Raw genomic sequence first — 21,272 nt, forward strand, 5'->3', positions numbered from 1 at the left:
GCCAACTGAACAGCAGGTTGGATTAGCACAAACAGACCTCCTATACCTTCTTTGTCAGCTGAGACAGACCAAGGCCACTCACACCCATCTCTGGAGCCCCAGAATGCAGGTCTGCTTGATATCTTATCAAAGTATGCAATTCTGCACATCAAAACTGCAGATACAATAACATCTTTGTTTGGAAAACTCCAAAAGATTGAGGAGAAAGCTTGATTGTTTTTAAAAAAGCCATTAGTGCTTTGGCAGATGATTTTGACAAGCACCTAATAGAACCATGAGACAATACAATTAGATCTGGTGCGGTGCCTGTCAAGTGCAACAAAGTTCCAAACAATGTCTCACCCAGAAGATGCTGTAAAACTCACACATTCTTTAGCCAGAATAAATTGCACTGTCTATCGCTAAAATTAGATTAAATCTCAACCAATGGAACAACAGGGTTAAGGTTATGACTTCCCTTGGGCAGCTTCTTGTGATCCATCTCAATTTGACATATTTCTCTATTTTTGCTCCCCAGCTGTTCTTGTTACAAGAGTCTAGTAATTACCTTTTGCTAACTGGGCAAAGAGGCACCTTTTACCATGGTGATTCTCTTTATTTAGCAGGGGGAGAGTAACTGGCCCTATCCACCCCCAGCACAGTACTTCCACTGACTGTTGCTGGTGTGTGTCCTATGTTTCTTTTCAGAATGTGAGCCCTTTGGGGACAGGGAGCCATCTTATTTGTTTTATTTCTCTTTGTAAACCGCCCTGAGCCATTTTTGGAAGGGCGGTATAGAAATTGAATTATTATTAATAATAATAATAATAATAATAATAATAATTTAGCAAAATAGAAGATTTTTACAATAAGTAAAAATCTACTCCTCTCTGCAGAGAAAGAGTTATGTTGCCTTCTGCTTTTGCTACAGCTCAGTCCAACCTTGATAAGAAATTAACCAAAACAACACCTGCATGTTGGCTGCCAACAAGGCAGTGTGCCTAGAAATAATTGGTGCATGTCCAAAGAGCCCTGCTTCTGGAGTGCAATGGAAGGATCCTTGTCTAACGTCTATATGGCAAACTGGGAATTTATGAGAAGTCATTCAGAGATTTAGACTAGAGCTATTCAATCTACTTGGACTACTGTTCAATCTACAGCTAAACGCATTCCCAGGCTGGCCACGGGACAATTAACAATGAAAGATAACCTAATTGCAATGGGGCCATTGCAGGAAGAGCTGTCTATTATGGATACTAATTCTTGCCTACAGCAACTTCAACTACTCATTGAATCTGGCAGGGGATAGTGGCAGAAGCCTCACTATCAACACCTGCCTCCTTATAACCTAACTGCTGGATTAATCCAGCCAAGGATGATGCCTTGTTAACAATGTGCAATATGTACTTGGGTGTGGATGATGTGCAGCCCAATTAATTATCTTATGCCTCAGGCTTGGATTTACAGTGTATAAGTGATTCCACTCAGGATCTTTTGCAGCAATCTAAAGCTTGGCCTTATCCTAACAAACTTTCTCCACAGAAGGTTTTAGCCCCTGCCACACCCAGACCAGTGATCTGCAGCTCTCTAGCTATTCTGCCAAGTGCACTGGAGTCTGTCTTACAAGCCGAGGTTTCTGCTGGCAACATGCAAGACACCTGTCTACCAATAAGGCTAGCAATCTGCAGCTAGCATCTCAATCTGCAGAGTCCTCCCAGCAGGAGTCTGAACCACTGTTTTTGGAACTGGACTCTAAACCCCTTTTTATGGCAACCCTGGATTGTCAAGATTCTAGCCCTGTCAAATTGCTGGCTGTGGAGCTTCAAGAAGCTGAGAATTCCTCATCTGCCCAAAATATGTGGGTTTCTGCTGCAGAGGCAGAGCCTGAGATCTCTAAGGATCAGCAGCCAATGTCTTTGAACAGAATTAATAACCAAATGCCACAAGCCCTGGATTTATAATCTGACTCTCCAGCAGTGAATGAGCAACTGGTTGTCTCACCTGCTCCTGCACTCTTATCTTTATTTGATGCTTTCCCCCAATCTATGGATAACTCTCCTGAGGCCACTTCAGAATGACAATCACTGTCCAACAACATGTCCTTTCTATCTTGGAACACTGCAGTATGGAGACACAAATCTGCTGACCTAGTAAAGTTTATTACTAAATTTGATATCTTGTTTTTTCAGGAGACTTGGATCCTAGAAGACTTTTATATTGACAATTATTGTCTGGGTAGCAGACCCAAGGGTGAACTGGGGCTATTTGTTTCTCTTAACTTACAGGCTAATGTTATCAAGTTGCCACTTCATGCAGAGTGGGTTCTGGCTTTTTTCTTCTTCTTACTTTTAACTCATTTAGCTCATTATGTTTAAATGTTTATCTTCCCTCCCAACGTTTATGCCTGCAAATTGAACAACTCTGGAAGGATTTACCTAAATATGTTGAACACTGTCTGACCTCCTTTTCCACTGCATATATCATACTGACTGGGAATTTTAAGGACAGATATAGTAAAATCCCCATTATATACCATCTGTGTCCTTGTGACATGGAAGAAATTGAATCAATAATACATGCTTTTATACTGTAGATTTGATTCCGACATGCAACACAATTTGACTTTGCCTTTTTTACTGGAATGTTTGGGTCACTCTGATGACTTTAATGTAACGTTGCTCCTAGCAGACTGAAGGCATCAGACCACTTATAGCGTTGCTAAGTTTTGCTTTTTTGCCTCTGACAGCAGTTTGTTTAGTTCTGATGTATCACCAATTATTAATTGTGTTTTTTCTTGCTGGCCTCTGGCCGTAATAAAGAAATTCAGTAATGACTACATGAAACGCAATATGTGAAACCACAGATAATGAGGGTCTCCTGTATAAGCCTGATTCACACATTATGTTCAATGCACATAATCTTTGTACAGTAAGAGCATATAAGAACAGCCCTGCTGGATCAGGCCAAAGGCCTTTCTAGTCTAGCATCCTGTTTCACAAAATGGCACACCACCAGATGCCTGTGAGAAGCCCACAGGCAAGAGGTGAGAACATGCCCTCTCTCTCGCTGTTGCTCCCCTGGTATTTAGAGGCATCTTGCCTCTGAGACTGGAGGTGGCCTATAGTCACCAGATTAATTGCCATTGATAGACCTGTTCTCCATGAATTTGTCTAAGCCTCTTTTAAAGCCATCCAAGGTAGTGGCCATCACCGCATCCCATGGCAGATAATTCTATAGATGTACTTCCTTTTGTCAGTCCTAAATTTCCTGCTCTTCTGTTTCATGGGATGACCCCTGGTTCTAGTGTTGTGAGAGAGGGAGAAAAATTTCACTCTCTCTACACCATGCACAATTTTATACACCTATACCATGTATCTCCATAGCTGTCTCTTTTCCAAACCCAAAACTCCCCAGATGCTCTAACCCTGCCTCATAAGGCAAGTGCTCGGGGCCTCTGATCATCTTGGTTGCCCTCTTTTGCACCTTTTCCAGTTTTACAAAGACTTTCTTAAGAAATGGTGACCAGAACTGTATGCAGTTGTCCAAATGTGGGTGCATGATAGATTTGTATAAAGGCATTATAATATTAGCATTTTTATTTTCAATCCCCTTCCTAGTGATCCCTAGCATGGAATTGGCCCTTTTCACAGCTGCCGCATGCTGAGTTGACACTTTCAATGAGTTGTCCACCATGACCCCAAGATCTCTTTCCCGGTCTGTCACTGACAGCTCAGACCCCATCAGTGTATATGTGAAGTTGGGGTTTTTTGCCCCAATATGTATCACTTTACACTTGCTTACAATATTTTCGCCCACTTGCTTGCCAATTTGTTGCCACGTTACACTTGGTTGCCATTTTGTCACCCACTCCCCCAGTTTGGAGAGATCCTTTTGGAGCTCCTCACAATCTGTTTTGGATTTTACTACCCTAAATAGTTTAGTGTCATCTGCAAATTTGACCACTTTGCTGCTCACCACAACTTCTAGATCATTTATGAATAAGTTAAAGAGCACTGGTCTCAGTACAGATCCCTGGGGGACCCCACTTCTTACTTCCCTCCATTGTGAAAACTGTCCTTTTATTCCTGCCCTCTGTTTCCTGTCCTTCAACCAGTTACCAATCCACTCATGAACCTGTTCTTTTATCCCATGACTGCAAAGTTTACTCAAAGCTTTTGGTGGGGTATACTATGTCAACCTGATCAGCTTTATCCACATGCCTATATGCATGAATCAGTCTGCATACAAATAGTTATTTACACATTGAGGCAATTCTCACGATCACCAAAAGCGGGCTAAGGGAGCCTAGCCCCTTTCTGGCGAGCGTGAGAGCCACTAGGCTCACAGGTGAGCCCGGTGTCCTCAAAGCAGGTAACCCACTTACGGAGCCCTCCCCTTAGATGATGTTAGTGGAGTGAGCGCTCCGCTAACCCTGTCTATTTGATCGTGTATTGCTGTCGTATGGCTGTGCAGTATGGCAACACACGAGGAGACCCCCGCCGGGAGTCTGAAACAAGCCTCCTTGCCCTGGGGGGTCTTTCTAGGATGCTCCATGCACTTGCGCAGGGCATCCTGGAACTTCTACGGGCCGCGCGGACCCCCAATCCCCACAGCCCCTGTCGGCTCTGGCAGTCATGTGGGTGGCTGATCCAGCTGCCTAGGGCTTCCTGCCTGATTGTCTGCGGTGAGAGCTGGCTAAGCTTGCTCTCTCCGCTAACCCACTCTCAGCGAGTCTCACCGATCGTGAGACTCGCCTCATTATGTTTGACACAAATATGGTAGTACGCTTCCTATCTGTACTCTGCACTTAAGCAGCCCTTTTAAAGAGAACCTGTTCATACCAAAACATTTGCATGTACACAGACTTCTGTAGGCATGCACAATATAATGTCTGAAGAACATCAGTGTGTGGCCCTAATTTGGAAACTATCTCTGAATAGGTATTTTGGAGGGGTTATTTCTCCAACATGCATTGCTGGGCACATTCCTAGAGCTAAATAGACAGTTTCATTGCCAAGTCTCTCAGTATTAGAAAATGTGCCACAGCTCTTCATCATTTGTTTAGAGTTTACATTATCATGAACTATCAAATGTGAATTTTTATCTTCACTTTCAACATCGTTCGTGAATATGTAACAAGTGAGAGGCTCCACAGGAGATCCTCAAGAGGTGTCACTATTTCTCGCATTCCACTGCAAAATCTAATTAAACTAATTTTAACAGATTTTGAATGTTTCACAAAGTTGCTTTTATTCTGAATCAGATTATTGGTACATCTAGCTCAGCAATGTCTTAGGGTTGTGCATTTTGTATTTTTTCTTTTTCAATTTGTACCAAATCCAAACCAACCCCATTTTGTATTATGTCCAAAATTAAGCCTTCCGAATCACCCCAGTTCTGTTTTGTATCTGAATTAGTCCGAATCCGAACCTGAATTAATTAGGATTAAAAATGGGTCACATGGCCAAAAGAGTGGGTGGGGTTTTTAGTGCCCAATGAGTGGAAGCTATCACAAAAATTTTAAAGGAATTGGGCAAACGGCTGATTTTTGATTAATTTTTGAAGTTTGCGCATCTTTCAGATTTTCCTCATAGGGTATAATGGAGGTTTCAGGAAAAGTATAGCTTCACGTGGGGGGAGGGGGAGGGGTGGCCCATTGTGGAGTGTGGTTGGTGGTAGTGCCCAGTTGGTACAAGGAAGCTACCACAATTTTTCAGAGAAATTTGGCAAAGGGCTGATTTTTAAATAATTAATGAAGTTACGTGTCTTTCAGATTTTCCTCATAGGGTATAATGGAGGTTTCTGAAGTCCTGTAACTCCACTTGGGGGGCACTGAGGTGGCCCAGAGCAAGTAGTGGTGTAGTGCACATAGGGTGCCAACCACCCACATGGGTTGCTAACCCATGGAGTACAGGGTTTTGTTGTTCTAGAGGTGTTCTGAGTGTAGCTTCTCTGGTAGCATATGAGAGTGGATTCATGGTTTTTCATTAAAAATCTCATTTGCTACCAGAGAATCTAAACTCAACACTTCAGAAATAACAAAGAAATAACAAAGCCCAGTACCCCAATGGGTTAGCAATCCCGGGGGGTGGTTGGCACCCTCTGTGCACTACACCACCACTCGCTCAGCATCACATCAGTGCCCTCCAAGTGCAGTTATGGGGCTGCTGAAACCACCATTCTTCCCTCTGGGGGGAAAGCTTAAAGACACTCAAACGTCTCCAAATCACAAAAAAAACCAGCCCTTTGCCCTATTCCTTTGGAATCTGGGTTGCGGCAGGCACCCCTTGGGGCACTTCCACCCAACCCACTGTTCTGCCCCAGCAGACCCCTTTCTTCCCCAATTCGGCCATGTAGAACATCACCAGGCAGCACACACATCAACGACAACAACAGCAGAGCTTTGCAAAGAGCCAGGTTTCCGAAGCAGGCATAATGTGCGCAGCAGACTAGTAGCCAACAGCAGCATCAAGTGTGCCCTGCCCTCCCTTCCACACCCAAGCATTTGTCATCTACAGACAGGGACTGAGACTTCCAGAACATGTGATACGGGTGAAGCAGGGAATGGCAAGGATACAAAACAACATACTCCCGCATAAACAAGTTGAAAGAGTGAAGACTGATGGACAACGGCACTCAATTTTTTGGTGCCGTTATTTGGGCATTTTGCGGCAGTTCGGAGCCTGTGGCACCCCAGCACAGCAGCACCACCCATTTGTGGATTCAAGCAATATTTCAATAAAAACCCTGATGATGCAACAACTCACTATAGGACCCAATCTTCATTATATATTACTGTCTGCTAGACATGGGTGGGTGAAAATTAGCATTTTATACCTGTGTGTGCATGGCTGCGTGCTCTGTGAGAGGGTTGGAGAGGGTTTAGGGCAGGCCTGATCAACTTCGGCACCCCAGCTGTTTTTGGACTACAACTCCCATAATCCCTAAACACAGTGGCCAATAGCCATGGATTATGGGAGTTGTAGGCCAACATCTGAAGGAGGGCCAAAGTTGAGCAGCCCTGGTGTTGGGTTTTTGTTGTGGCCTAATGCTATGTGCTGCTCTCAGAGTCTGAGTGGCAGACATTTGTGAGGGGGCACCAGTAGCATCAAGCTCATCAATGGCCGCCGCTGGTGGTGGGGGCGGGTGGGTGTGGGTGGGCACATGTGCTTCTGTCTGTGCTGCCGCTTTAGTCAGTCAAGTCACAGAGTCCTTTGGGGTAGGTTGGTGCATGAGTGTCTGTCTCTCTGTGCTGCTGCTTTAGTCAGTCACAGAGTGCTTCTTTCTATTTTGGAGAAATACAAAGAAAAGACTCATAGAGGAGACATTATATTTATTTATTTATTTATTTATTTATTTATTTATTTATTTATTTATTTACATTTTATATCCCGCTCTTCCTCCAAGGAGCCCAGAGCGGTGTACTACATACTTAAGTTTCTCCTCACAAAAACCCTGTGAAGTAGGTTAGGCTGAGAGAGAAGTGACTGGCCCAGAGTCACCCAGCAAGTCTCATGGCTGAGTGGGGATTTGAACTCGGGTCTCCCTGGTCCTAGTCCAGCACTCTAACCACTACACCTTGCTGGCAAAGCATTGCATTTACTATCATCACATTATCAGCATCAGCAAGCATCACAATGTTTATTTTTTTAACATTCCACATTCCTAACCTTCATTCCAACATCAAGCCTTTTTTTAAAAAAGGCTGAACACACAGGAGAAGCAGCAGGCTGGTCAGCGAGGCTAAGGAAGGGCATAAATCCTGGAGAATGGCAGCTCCCCTGGGAAAGCGGAGTCAGTGGTGGAGGACAAGGGCAAAGGATAATGGAACAGGCAATGAATGGAGCTCTCTCTTCATCCACACGTGCAGCAGTAAAGAGGAAATGGTGCCCTACACCAGCATATATATTCCTGGTGCAAACTTAGTTCTCTCTTTCTGTAAACAGGAAATAGAGCCATCAATTCAATAAAGGCAGCTGTGTCTAAACTCCAACTAGTTTCCTTTCCAATGCAAATCTGAAATTTAAAAATCTGTCAATCTGGATTTCTTCCTGTATCATGTTACCTCCCAAACCCTCACCCTCCCTATATTCCACTTATTTACTTCCCTGTGTGTTAATAGCAAGTATATGCTTTTTGCTTTAACCAAGCATAATAGCTTGTGCCTCCCATATACCTTGAAAGAGACTTGCAGTGTCCTAGCTGGCATTTTGTTTTGTTTTCTGCAAGGGCTTAAATATTTTAAATGCAAACAGGACAGGGCATGTGGAATCTTAATCATTACACACAAAATAATAGAGGGAGAAAAGGGGGGCAAAGCTGTAAGAAGTCTCTCCTCCAGGAGCTCCCAGCAGCACCCAAGACAGAGTGGGAAGCTCCGGATATTGTTACTTAGAGTTGACAATGAATTGGCTGTTCTCAGCGTAATAATTTCATTCTCAGTGCAAAATTGCATCACAATACAGCTCGTTTCTCTTAACTAAATATCCATTGACCAAAGAAATGTCTTCAGAAGCGGTGTCCCTTTTTGCATATCTTATCTTCTGCTATGCTAATACTTCTGACAAACACTCAGTCAGTTGCTGCTGGAGTCTGTGTGGAGAGACAAAAAGGACAATTTGCAATGCAGTGCTGATGGAGCGCCGAAGCGTTTTCCAAAGTAAACAAAATTCAGATCTGAGAGGAGGCCATTTCGGTTTGTAAACAATATCGGAGGTCTAATACTGGTTTTGATTTGTAGACAAATCATCCGAAATTGCCATTTTCGGGCACAAATCAATTTGTCCCCGAATCAAAATGCACAAGCCTACATTCTTTTCATTCCATCTTGCCCTCACAATTGTTTCTCTGTTTTCCAACAGCAGTGCATGTACGTTCTCTAACCTATGTGGAGTTGAGGCAAGTTTTATTCCAAACTTTAAAGGGAGATGGTCACTATCTAGCCTCAGCTCCACCCTCAAATATTTTATGTTCTGCGTCAGATTTTGCGAAGTGAGCCAATAGTCGATGACAGACTTCCTTACACTGGACCAATATGTAAATTCAGCGGGTCTGTTGCTGGGGACTGAACAATTCAATACAACCAGATCCAGTTTGTCGGCTAATTGCATCATGCATAACCCTGCATAATTACATTTATCATCTTCAGCTGCTCTTGGCATAGGTCCTCTAAAACCTCTTCTGGGGGACTGCTTCTAAATTTATTGTATAACATGGCATCATCCAATTCCAATCAAGCATTTAGATCCCCTCTAATCACTATATAAGCTTCGGGGTGGAGTTCCAAACAATTTTCAATGAAACTTCCAACCTATTCCACTGATGACTAACTGACTGATATGTACATAATGGGAGGAAGTAGACAGGGGTGTAACTATAATAGGGCAAGGGGAGACAGTTATCTGGGGGCCCACTGCCTTGGCCCCCCCCCAAGGCAAGTCACATGACTGACTCCCCCAGCTGCGCACCTGCCCCGGCTTCCTTCAGTTGTATTCATCCTCTGAAATTGATGTGAGTGTTAAGCCCTGGAGCTACCAGAACAGCAGTCTTTCTCTAGTACCATTAAATGACTTGCATCGTCCACAATTTACAAAACCTTAAAAAAAATAATTTAGGGTGATGTTGTTCTATTGTGGCATGCATACATACACACACACACACACACACACACACAGACACACACACACACACTGCTTTTTGTTACCACTATTCAGCCTCATTTAAGATTTCTTTACTTCTTGAGCTGAGCTTCAGTGAGGGGGGGGAGCATTTTAAAATCTTGCCTCTGGGAGCACTCCAACCTTGCTATGACCCTGGAAGTAGAGATTAATTAACAAAATGTTATCCTCCCAAAAATGCAGCAAGGAGGAAACTAGCCAACTTTCAGAGGTGTGAAATGGCAACCAAGTAACTTGCAACCCATTAGCTATAAGTGTACATGCATCCCCCTACCTCCTTGAGTGCTAGGGGATGCATTTGAGCCGGCAGCTCAAAAACCATCCAGCTCCACCTTATCTGTAGTCCAAGTCTCTCATAAAAAAATTACATCAAATTTTGTCAAATAATTAATAAAACTTGGGTCAGATTTTCTCGACACCCACCCTGCTATGTTCCATGTCGCCAAGGTGAGAGTACTAGAATTCTTGTATAGTATTTGACTGGGAAGTTAAACTTTCACTACACAGATGCAAGTGCTCATCTTCCCTCCAGTGCAGGCATATCGGAGGTGGCTCTTCTGACTGCAAGGCTCCCTCTCTTCCTATGCACATCCCTGTCTCTTCCTGTTGCACTGGTAGCTCATGCTCCAAATGTGTGGTTGTTAACGAGATTATTCTGTTATTGTGGTCAGAATAAAGACAGTCCTCCTCATTACTTTGAATGGACAGCTCTTCCACCAACTCCTTAGATGTTTCCTCCATAAGTCCAAGGGTGGTAATGGGCCCAGTAGATCCGCCAGTTCCTGGAGAATTTCAGGCAACTGCCAATGGGTCCATCCTTCCTCTGACAGTGATGTTCGTTGTGCCTCTTGGACAGATGGTCCAGATGGTATTCCTTGCTGCCTTCGTGCTCTGAGAGCATGGGAATTGCTGCTCTTCTTAATTTGTTTTCCAAACCCAAGACCTCCCCAGACAGATTAGCTTGAGTTCTTTGAACTGCCAACTCTCCTATCTTTGGAAGCCCTGGACCATTGCTTGGTCCATAACACTGGGGACTAAAGCAGGGACTTTGCCCTTTCTGTCCTCCCATTGGGGCTCTCACATTTCATGAGAAAAGGGTATTGAGAGGCTCTGCTGTTACTTGAGTGTTCAATAAAATTGCCTGGAGCCCCTCCAAATTGATATTATCTTGCTGTTCCACCAACTGTTCATTTAAGGGGTTAAAAATCCCTTGCTCTGGTAAACCGTTCTGTGTCATAGGTATATCTGTGCCAAGAGTTACTTCCAAGTTCTGCTTGTCAGGCCTGGAAGAAAATACTGGTAATTCTGGTGAATATCCAGCAGGCTCTATGAGCTCAAGGTCAGCCTGAACTGGCTTATTCCTATCTACAGTTTCCCAGCTCTGGCTAATAATTTCTTCCCTAAAAACACGAATTGGTGTAATTTTAAAAGCAAACCATAAAAACTTCTTCATTTTTAATAAAATTGATGGTATAATCATTTGTGCAAATGTCAGCAGAAGCCTCATCCCTGATCTTTGATTAGAGAGTCTCTCCCACTCAGTCAAGTCAATTTGACCAAAGTTTGTTCTTAGAAGCTGACTTAAGGAATGAAAAATAATTTTCCTAAAATGCTGTTTGCCTCGGTTGACCTCCAAAAATGCTATGTGTAAGAGGACCTGTTTTCTTTGTAAACATTTCTTTGTACAACAGGAACCTTGGGCAGAGTAAATAACTTTGCTGTACTTACAGGATTGGAGTCCTTATCTCTCCTGGAGCTCTTTGCATCAGCTTCAGAGCAGTGTTCTGGTAGTTTCTTCATGAACTGCTCAAAGGCAGTCTTGATTGATTGAAAGATTGATTGTTTAAGTGCCGTCAAGTCGTTGTTGACTCTTAGCGACCACATAGATAGTTTCTTTCCAGGATGATCTGTCTTCAACTTGGCCTTTAAGGTTTCTCAGTGGTGCATTCATTGCTTTCGTAATCGAGCCCATCCACCTTGCTGCTGTTCGTCGTCTTCTTTCCTTTCCTTCAACTATTCCCAGCATTATGGACTTTTCAAGGGAGCTGGGTTTTCACATAATGTGTCTGAAGTATGATAGTTTGAGCCTGGTCATTTGTGCCTCGAGTGAAAATTCTGGATTGATTTGTTCTATGATCCATTTGTTTGTTTTCCTGACTGTCCATGGTATCCTCAAAAGTCTTCTCCAGCACGAAAGTTCAAAAGTGTCAATGCTTTTTCTATTTTGCTTCTTCATCTTGCTTCCATTTCAAATCAGTCCCCAGAGACTTTGTTATGCTGTGATGCTTTTAATAGGTTCTTCGTGGACAAAATCTCCTGTATTCAGGCCGACTTGGACTCTACTATTTCTGCAGAGTCTATTAAGGTGGTGTCCAGCAATCCCTCTTGCAGTATTAGGTTGGATCAGCTTCAATCTGTGATGCCTGATGACATGGACAAGCTGCTTGGGGCAGTGCGGCCTACCACTTGTTCTCTGGATCCTTGCCCAAGTTGGCTGCATCTATCTAGCAGGGAAATTGTTGGAGATGGCCTAGTTAATATCATTAACTCATCGCTGAGGGAGGGTAGGATGCCTCCTTGTTTGAAGGAAGCAATTATTTGACCACTTCTTAAGCAGCCTTCCCTGGATCCCTCAGTGATGGATTGTTATAGACCTGGATCTAGGCTGGATATAGCCTAGTCCTGGATATAGACCTAGTTATAGGCTGGTCTCCAATCTCGCATAGTTGGGCAAGGTGATTAAGAGAGTGATGGCTAACCAGCTCCAGGCAGTTTTGGAGGAAACTGATTATCTAGATCCATTTCAAACTGGCTTTAGAAAGGGCTATGGGGTTGAGTCTGGCTTGGTTGGCCTGATGGATGACCCTTACCAGGGAATTGACAGAGGGTTGCAGAGTGTGACTCTGTACCTGGGTTGGAGAGTGTGACTCCGTTGGTTCTTTTGGATTTCTCAGCAGCATTCAATACCATTGACCATGGTATCCTTCTGGATGAATTGGGGATAGCGGGCACTGCTTTGCAAATTCCAGATGGTGGAGCTTGATTATGATTGCTTTTCGAAACAGGAGCTATTATATGGAGTCCCTCAGGGCTCCATTCTGTCACCAATGCTTTTTAACATTTACATTAAACCGCTGGTTGAGGTAATCAGATTTGGGACAGGGTGTTATCAGTATGCTGATGACACCCAAATCTACTTCTCCTCCTCCTCCTCCTCCTCCTCCTCCTCCTCCTCCTCCTCCTCCTCCTCCTCCTCATCCTCATCCTCATCATCAGAAATGGCATTCATCCCTAAATGCCTGCCTACAGGCAGTAATGGGATGGATGAGAGATAACAAAAGCTGAATCCAAGCAAGACGGAAATACTCATTGTGGGAGGTCAGAATTTGAGGGATGAGTTAGAGCTTCCTGTGCTGGATGGGATTAGACTCCCCCAGAAGGAACAGGTATGCAGCTTGGGAGTGCTCTTGGATTTAGGCCTCATCCTGGTATCTGTAGCTGCTCCTGGCCTATGGAATGCACTCGTGGCAGTTTAGGCTCACTGTCGACCTTTAAGAGACCCCTAAAAACTTACTTGTTTGGCCTGGCCTTCCAAAGTTTGTTTTTTAAAAGTTTTTTAATTGTTTTAAAATTGTTTTTATATTGTTTTGAGCACTGTATTTTAAATGATGTATGTTTTTGTGTCTTTTTAAACTTCTTGTACACTGCCCAGAGCCTTCACATGGGGCAGTTTATAAATGTACTGAATGAATGAATGAATGATAAACTCCAGCTTTTGCATCCATAAATTGTAATGGGGGGAGGGGGGAAACATTGTTCTCCAAACAATTCTAATCTTTGTAGGTAAAGAGACATCATAGCATCTAAATATCCTTTCCAATTCCTTAATTGCAACCCTACCAAATGTAAGTCTGTGGCGTATTTCTTGACTGCTGGATCCTTTACTGTTAGTGGTTGGTCCTAAAAGGCAGAAGCTATCCACTACTTCAATGTCTTCATTATCTATTCTGAGGCTGGTTGCTGTACTCATTGTCATTAGTTTAGTCTTCTTTACATTTAGTCGTAGTCCCATTTTTTCACTGTGCTCCTTGACTTTCATTACTAGAGCTTGCAGATCATCTGCATTCTCAGCTATCAGAGTGGTGTCATCAGAGTAATGCAAGTTATTGATGTTTATTCCTCCAAGAAACTTGCACAGTTTTTATGGTCAAATGAGTGTGCTCCTCTAAGTAATTAACCTGAGAGCAGTTCTGTACATTCTGTCCCACCATCTCCAGCTGGGGGTGGGGGTTCTCCATCTGGGGTGCACCAGTCTTGAAGTTTAAAACCCCTTTACACCTTATCCCCTCTTCCTCTGCCTGAGTGGAAGACTCTGCTGCCTCAATATCCAATACATCAATTTTTGGGGGTGAAGCAAGGGTAATTAAATCACAAACCATCTCCTTAATAGGTAGCAGGTCATCAGTTCTGGTCTGTTTCGCTGATTTTTGTGGTGTCTGTAACTCAGGAGATTATCTTAAGTGTTTCTTACACATTTTGGAAGCTTAATAATGACTGCCTTAATTGTTCCAAACTGCAGCCTGATATAACACTGATACACTGGGTTCCAAACCACACGGATACAATTCCAGAAAAACTCCCTTCCCCAAGAGAAGAGAAAAATCCCAGCCAGACTGAACAGACCAAAACAAAAACTCTCCACAGACTCCAGGGATGAGAAAACAACTTCTAGAAGCTAAAACATTCAACAAAATGGGGGGGGGAAGGGAGGACAAGGTAATTATTTTAAATGGAGCCCAAAACATACTGCTGTGGACGTGTCACCAGTTCCAGAATTCTGGAATGGAGGGAGGCCCAGAGACCCCTGGCCTTTCGGTGCCCTCTCATCCCCCCAAGCCTTGGTTCTTCCTATCTCTCCTATCTCCACAATAAGTGGAGGGTTGGTCTACCTGATGATTCTAATTGGTAGAACAGCTCTCCCCAGAACCCAGGAGAGCTGGTCTACACATTGGGCTCAGCAGGTAGACCAATCCTCCACTCCGGACTTAAGTGTATCAGACAACATCAACCCATGTAGGCCAGCTCTCTGAGATGGGCTGATGCACCTAAGTCTACCTGCTGAGCCCAACTGGTAGATCAGCTTTCCCCGGGAAATGAGGAGAGTTGGTCTACCCTAGTAGACCAGCTTTCTGAGGTGTCCAGAGTGGCATCAGCCCCACCTCAGAGAGCTTGGCTACCCAGGTAAACCAACTTTTCTTCTGGAAAACCAGGAGAGCTGATCTACTAATTGGGATCAGCAGGTAGACCAACCCTCCACTCCAGACTTGATACATCAGCCTGCCTCAGAGAGCTGGTCTACCTGCTAATCTCAGTTGGTAACCAGCTCTCCCCACCATTCCAGCAAAATGGGCATCAAAATGGCACACAATTGGCCCAAATCAATTTGTGATCAATTGGGGTGATTCGTTGAGACAGCTGGTCAAGCCACCTGCTTTCAACGAATCAGTTGGGAGGAGGGTCTGTGATTTGATTTTACCTCAAATCAAATCACAAAATTGATTCATGCACACCCCTAATAGAGAGCCAACATTTCCTGAAAAGGCAAGATAGTGACAAAATATAGACTGTGTGTTACTAAAATATAGGGTGGGCCTGGTAAATAAGGACAGTTCTAGTGTAGCGTTTGGTGGGTTGTGTTTCTTTGATTTACAACTGGATACATGCAGCCAGTGATTTGGCTAGTTAGACCAAACTGAGAAGTAAAATTTACCCTGTACAGCTAGGCACAGTTCATGAATGATCAGATTCAATATCTTGGCTGCCCTTAAGCTGTTCTTCTTGTATCATGGAACCCAACACTATTAGTATATGTCCTACTTTTGATTCACATTTCAAAATCTTGTACAATTTCCTTGGCAAGCATTAAGTTGTTCATTGGTTGCCATCAGGCCATCTGCTTGCTTTGGTTTCTAGTGCTGGTGCCTAAGCATATGATTTAATTTTAATTGCTTAAAATCACATCCCTATTAACCTTAAGACAGTTAGGACCAATTAGTTATTAAAAGTTTCTACTTTTATTATCTTAGCTTCATTCCTGTTCTCATTACAAGGACACACAAATTCCCATTCTCCTATTCATCCCTAAGAAATATGTAATCTCGCTTGATTTGTTCATGTGAGCTTTATCTGTTAGCTTTATCTTCCTTCCAACCACCTAAGACTGAAATATAGTAAACAACTCCATGTGTTGATATACATATTCTATATCTGAGCATTTGAACATTCCTCCAGATTTTTCATAATGCAGTTAAGGGTGGTTAAACTGTAAATAAATCTATAAATAATTCAGCAGAATTATTGTGTAGAACTGTTGAATTATGAACTTAACTGGAATTCATAAACAGAAGTGATGCATATGTATGAGGAGTCAATGCCCCGTTTTGCTTCTTGAATCTGTTAAAACATTGACCTGTGTGCACCCACAATTCTCCAGAAGAGTCGGACAAAACCCAGAGGTCAACCAATAGAAAGAACCGACTTAATGAAACAACAAATGATGAATGAAAATAGATCAGCAGTGGCTTTAAAAAGTATCAAGAATACCCTCTTCAAAATGATGCTGTGAATTCAATCAGTTTAGTGATTAAGGAGATGTATATATGAGGCAGTATATAAAAATGATTTTAAAAATAAAGGTGGAACAGTATAGTATCAGGTAGAACAGTTCTCAATGGCTTCATCCTATGCAACCCTATCCAAGGGAAAGCATGGGTAAGGAAAAGGTTGCGAAGTCCTTTGTGCCAGCTCAGTGATGAGAGTTGTGGTGTTGTACTAGTGTGGCAAGGAGTTATGTGTGCTAAATATTGAAGGCCCTCCCCCAGAAAGGTGAAAGTGGAAGGGTGGTGATTGAGATCATGGAAATGGCAACATTGAGCCAGTTCAGCTGCTACAAAACAATTATGTTTATTTTGGTATGAGTTTACAGAAGTATCAGCTTGGTGTCCAGCAACTTCCTGAGCAGCATACTCAGGCCTCAGTTTGCTAACCAACTATTCTACATTTCTATCTATCTATCTATCTGTCTATCTATCTATCTATCTATCTATCTATCTATCTATCTATCTATCTATCTATCTATCTAATTTACCACCTCTTGACAAAGATTGTTTTTGAAGTGGTTCACATAGAAAAAGAATAATAAAAAGATGTACCCTGCTCCTCAAAGGGTTCACAGTCTGAAAAGAAACATAAGGTAAATATCAGCAACAGCCACTGGAGCGATGGTGTGCTGGGTTGAATAGGGCCAGTTGCCCTCCCTCTGCAACTGGTCCTATTCTCCCCCTGCAAGTGAATAATCACTTTGAAAGGTGCCTCTTTGCTCAGTCAGCAGGGGTAACTAGCTGGCAACAATCATGAAACATTCTGTTGTGTTGACAACTGTGGGTTCCAGATGTGCTAATTTCCTTTCCCTGGAACATCAAAATGGAACACATTATAGAACAGATGGTCTATTAAATATTAATGGTGTAACTAGCCCAATTATCAATTGGGTGATGCTTTTTACTTAATATACTAGCCAGTGGCTGAGCTCTAGTTTGTGACTCCGTGTTTCCCCGCCTCTTACAATGTGTGTAATGGTCCAAGAAAATGACAGGTCTAGCTGGCATGGCCATAGTCCTGTACATATTGATACAAGATTGAAGTCTGATATTGTGAGTGACCTTTCACTATGGTTTTGCCTTAAGGTGGACAGAAAGTCTGGGATCTAGGAATGCTAATGGCTGAGGAGGAAAACCAGTTCATGTCTTTTAATATTAGCTAATGGTTGAACATTCAGCAGGATATTTCTGAATATGGAGAAGCCATAAGAGTTCACTGAGTTGACACATATCACCTCTGTATGATAGGAGGAGCTGATGTGAGAGTGTAAGGAAATGTGCACACCTGCTATGCATGTTGCAAGGGGCTAGTTGCATGGGTTGATAAAAAGACGTATCATTGTTGTCCCTGTATCTCATGAGTTTTAGCAAGAGGGAGCAGGCAGGGGTAAATGTTGTGTTACGATAAGAGAGGTGGCTGGACTTTTTGGACAGATAGCATTCATAAGCATTATGGTTCCTTGCCAATGATAGTATTGCTGCCTCTTTTCAGGTTTTGGTGCATACAGTGCACCAAAGGGGGGGGGGAGGATTCATCAGGCTGGGAGTGTCCAAGCAGCTATTCATGCTAGTTGTGGTTGTTCTCTGGTGATGGCATCACTCAGTTGGCAAATTATCCGTGCCAGAACTGGAGGTATTGCTTGGCCTGGGGTGCACCCAGGAGTCATTAGTGAGAATTCGGGGTCCCATGCTCTTGGTGGCATCACTGCTTCTCTTCAGTTTTTGATGTGATCAACACCCAAAAGGGGGCATGCTTTGGGTTGGGGGGCATCTGAGTGATGGAACAGATGCTGTTGGGGTGCCTATCTACGTCAGAGGAAGCTGGAGAGCAGTGGCGGATTAAGGTTGTTGGATAAAATTTTGGCCAATAATTTGGTGGTTGTTACTTTAATTCTAAGGCAGCCTGGTTTTAGTTGTGGTGTAGTACCTTGTGGTGTAAAATTTTCATGAGTGTGGTGCTGATTACCTTGATTCTAAGGTAGCTCAGATTTGGTTTGTCTGGCAAGGGCCAGTTGTTTTAGCAATTAAATGAATCAAAGGGGTGGGGTCTAGGGGAGGGTTTATAGGCACCCCCTTCATGGCCCTCACACTTTAACCAGGTAGGATCAACCTTCTGAGCAGTGAACAATTTTCACTGTCAGGCGTGAGTGAAATTCTTGTACTTTAGAGTTTGTGAAACACCAGTGCATCAGACACCCATTTGAGTGGATATCTATTGTAAATGTTTTCAGTGAGGGCCTGATTTCATCCACCTTGAGATGAGTTTTAGGGGGAATGCCCCCTTTCTCCCAGCCTCTGGATACCCATGCCCTTACCACTGGCAATAGGAAACATTGGTACAATATTAAGGAAAGTTGTTGGCTTGAATTCCCAGCTAAAGCATTGAGTGGCTTCTTCTCCCTTTTAAAACACTTCACACAACCTACTAAGGATGTAAATACAACATATATACACTGGAATAATCAGTAAAAAGGGGAAATTATTATTGTCTTTAGTCTACTTAAATTAAAAACTATACATTATGATTAATTGAAAATAATATCTAACACATATATATATAATAAATTAATAGAAAAATAATCCAATTGCCAAGTAGGAATATAAATCAAGAAGAAATTCCAAGTAGTACTTTAGATAAAGTTGCTCTCCTCTTCACACTATTTCCAAAGGAGGCAGGGGGGTGGGGGGAATTAGGTAATTGTAATCCAGAAAATGCCAAGAATAATTTCAGGAGACACCAACATTCAATTGTTCAATGTGTAGTGTGTTTGGTTAATCCATTCATTGATCCAGGCCAGCAGGCAAACCCCTTCCAAATCAAATGTGAAGTTGATTCTGCATCTTAGGAGGAAGACCAAAACTGTTGATTTTCAGAAATTATTGTACTGCTTCTCCTTCTCAGTAAGTTCTCCTCACAACCATTCTCTTCCCTCTCAGCCAATCTTCTCAACTGACTCTCCAACTCCCACTTTCCTCAACATTCCATGCTCTTAGCCTTTCCCTTCCAATTGAATGCAGACTATTCCACATCTACCTTTTAAAAAGCAACAAATAGCTGTGTAATTAAGAGAAGTCTAATCTGTGCTTCTGTTCTCACATGTCCAATAGGATTATGACTATCACATTTCTATAGTTTTAGTTGATTGGTATCTAAGGACCAGTGACAGATCCCCATGTTCTGTAGTGGCCATCTTGCTTTTCTATGTCCCTCTGTGGTGGCAGAAAACAGATCTTTCAAATTATAACTTGAAGCAGTTATTACAATAAACATGAATACACAGAGTACTTGTAGCAATTGATGGGGCGCACGTGGCTAGCCACTGGGGAAGATGGTGTGCTGAGCATGTTGCTCTCCCTCAGATGAGACTATTATTTATCTTTTAGCCTGTTTATTTTTGCCGGAGCTCTGTTTGAAGCTAAGAATTTATATTAGAATGTCTAGAAAAGGTCCACAGCAAAAAGGAACAGGAATTAGAGCTTATTTGGACAAAACAAAGACAGCTGGAGCAATGCCTCAGTCCAGAACTGAGGAAGATATGGAGAATGTGGAAGAAGCACAGAAGTATTGTTTTAAAACCTCCTCAAATCTTGGACAAGGTGCAGAGGCTGACTTAATTGAAGGTTTGATAAAACAGCTCTAACAGGAATTGAAAGCTGAATGGGACAAACCCGTTGCAATGATAAGGAAGGACTTGGCAGGTATGTCTGAACAAATTAACAATCAACTTAAGGAATTATCTCAACAGATTTCAGACATTGCTCAAACTGCTAGCAAGGCTTATGATATGGCTACACAAAATGCATCTGATATAAGCAAAGTTGTTAAAGATATTGCCATAATTAAAAGACAGATTTGGCTGATGCCCAGGACTGGAATAGGACGAATAATATATGGATAAAAGGGATGAATGGAAGTTTGGAGAAAGCTGATTTAATTGGATATCTTGTTGCTAAGTTTAATCTTCTATTGCTAGACTTAAAGAATGGCTATACTATTTAAAGCTAACTTACAATTTAAAGTTTAAAAGATTCAGAAGTATAGTGATGGGAGGTTTATATTTTTCAAGGGGGAATTAGATAATAGAATTATAACTTTAGTTTCTATATATGCCCCTAATCAGGGCCAGATTGAATTTATACAGAAAACTATGAAACAGATTGAATTTATACAGAAAACTATGAAACAATTAAGTAAATTCGGTGGGAGGAATATAATTTTAGGAGGAGATTTAAATGTTGATGCAACAGTGATAACTGGGGGAGCTAAAAAGACTTTAAAAAAACAATTTTCACTTTATAAGAATCTCCAGAAATTACTGCAATCGAATGAGCTATTAGATACGTGGGGAGTTCTGAATGCCTCAGCTAGAGGACTTATCTTTTTTTCGGGTACACATCAATCTCATTCCAGGATAGATTATATATGAGCTTCTAAAAGTTTTCTAAATCACTTTCAGCGAGGAGAAATTGCATCCATAATTATATCAGATCATGCCCTGGTGATTTTTGAATTTAAACAGGAGGTCAGTGTTCCATTTACTTATTTTTGGTTGCTTAATCCTGTATTATTTAATAACTCAATAGCAAAACAACAATTAGCTCAAACATTAAAACATTTTTCCGTGAGAATGATATAGAGCAAATGACATTAACTACAAGATGGGATGCTATGAAGGCTGTTATAAGGGGAGAATGTATATCTCAGATGAATAGGATTAAAAAGGGAACACGGAAAAGACAAATACCTTACACTTTGAGATAAAAAACTTACTGTCAATATACAATAGAACAGGATCCATAAATATTTATAAGCAATTGGAAAAGAAAAGGAAAGAGCTTGAAGTGGTTCCCTCCCCCCCAATATATCCCACTCTTCCTCCAAGGAGCCCAGAGTGGTGTACTACATACTTAGGTTTCTCCTCACAAAAACCCTGTGAAGTAGGTTAGGCTGAGAAAG

Source organism: Hemicordylus capensis, chromosome 6 (assembly GCF_027244095.1).
Source record: "Hemicordylus capensis ecotype Gifberg chromosome 6, rHemCap1.1.pri, whole genome shotgun sequence".
NCBI lineage: Eukaryota > Metazoa > Chordata > Lepidosauria > Squamata > Cordylidae > Hemicordylus > Hemicordylus capensis.